This window comes from Microtus ochrogaster, chromosome 7 (assembly GCF_000317375.1).
Source record: "Microtus ochrogaster isolate Prairie Vole_2 chromosome 7, MicOch1.0, whole genome shotgun sequence".
Taxonomy (NCBI): Eukaryota; Metazoa; Chordata; class Mammalia; order Rodentia; family Cricetidae; genus Microtus; species Microtus ochrogaster.
Genome location: NC_022014.1, coordinates 46,142,189 through 46,144,009, shown reverse-complemented (window position 1 = coordinate 46,144,009; position 1,821 = coordinate 46,142,189). Strand labels below are relative to the sequence as shown.

General features: G+C 46.0%; 1 pseudogene; it reads right to left on the bottom strand.

Annotated features, from left to right (window-relative positions):
- Positions 1-783: 783 nt before the first annotated feature.
- Positions 784-1,367, bottom strand: LOC101990503 (annotated as a pseudogene).
- Positions 1,368-1,821: the final 454 nt, after the last annotated feature.

The following is a 1,821-nucleotide window of genomic DNA, read 5'->3' as shown; positions in this document are numbered from 1 at the left end:
CACAAGAAAAGAAAAATTAAAATACCCTGACAAAAACCACCTAGGGGAGGATGGGCTTTTTCTGGCTCACAGTTCAGAGAGGGCATTATCTAGCATTAATGTGGGGAAGGCATGGTGGGCAAGAAGCAGAGAACAAGCAGGAAGTAGAGCCAGGCCATAGATCATCAAACGCCTCCCACCCCCCATGATCTACTTCTCATGAGGCTCCACCTCCTAAAGGGTCCACCACCACCTCAAACAGTTCCACCAGAGGGGACCAAGTGTTCAAACATATGAGCTTATGGAGGTCATTTGACACTTGAATAATAGTACTTTGTGCTTTTTTTTTTTTTTTTGCTTGTTTTATTTTGTTAACTGATCCTCGTGATGCTGTGGGATAATGCTCTTGTACACTGTAAAGATTTGTCACCTGTATTATTTTAATAAAATGCTGATTGGCCAGTAGCCAGGCAGGGAATATAGGCAGGGCAACCAGACTAGGAGAATTCTGGGAAGAGGAAAGGCAGAGATGCAGTCAGCAGCCAGATGCAGAGAAAGCAGGATGATAATGCTGCACTGTTAAAAGGTACCAAACCATGTGACTAAACATAGACAAGAATTATGGTTTAAGTTGTAAGAGGTAGTTAGTAATGAGGCTGAATAATAAGCCGAACAGTTTAGAATTAATATAAGCCTCTGTGTGTTTCTTTGGGACTGAATGACTCCCGAACTGGGTGGGACAGAAACTTCAGTCAACAATGTGAGACCCCAGCCAGGCCACTGTGGACAGACACGAGGGAAGCTTTATTTCCTGACCTCTTCCTCCTTGGACAGAGTCTTGATGATCTCCTCATTCTTGGTCTGGAGGTGCCACCTCTTGGCACTGTCCTGCTTCCTAAGTATCAGACTGGTGGGCCTCAGCCTGGTCAGCCAGGAGCTTCTTGTGGACCTGTCTGCCTTCAGCTTGTGGGTGTGCTCCATGAGACTCTGATTATTTTTTAATGCATTCCCTTTGACCTTCAAGTACAAGCTATGATACAGGTGGTGGTCAATCTCAGATTCATCTTCTGAGAAGCCAACATAGGACTTGCATCCCTTCTCAGCCAGCTCACCTTCTCAGGCCTGGGAGCATTGGCAGCACCCTTCCTCTTCCCTGTGTTTATGTGCCTGCCCTTCTGTTGAGCAAAGGTGTTTTCCTGGCATTGAGCTCAGGAATGGACAGTCACAGGCTTCTGGATGATCAGCCCATCTTTGGCCAACTTCTGGATCTGCTGACGGAAGTTGGTATTGGCAATTTCGTTGGTCTCATTGGCGTCCAACCAGGCCTTCTTTTTACCATGGTGGTGGACACTAGAAGCAAGCCTCTTCTGAAGCCTGGACATATTCATGGCTGCAGATGCACCTAGTAATTATTTATTTATTTATTTATTTATTTATTTATTTATTTATTTATTTAAGATTTCTGTCTCTTCCCCGCCACCGCCTCCCATTTCCCTCCCCTCCCCCAATTAAGTCCCCCCCCCTCAGCCCAAAAAGCAATCAGGGTTCCCTGTCCTGTGGGAAGTCCAAGGAACCCCTACCTCCATCCAGGTCTAGCAAGTTGAGCATCCAAACTGCCTAGGCTCCCACAAAGCCAGTGCGTGCAGTAGGATCAGAAACCCATTGCCATTGTTCTTGAGTTCTCAGTAGTCCTCATTGTCCGCTATGTTCAGAGAGTCCAGTTTTATCCCATGCTTTTTCAGACCCAGGCCAGCTGGCCTTTAATTAGTGGTCCTAGAGAAGCTAAATAAAGAGAACCCAAAGAAAAACATATAGGCATCCTCCTGAATATTAACCTTCATC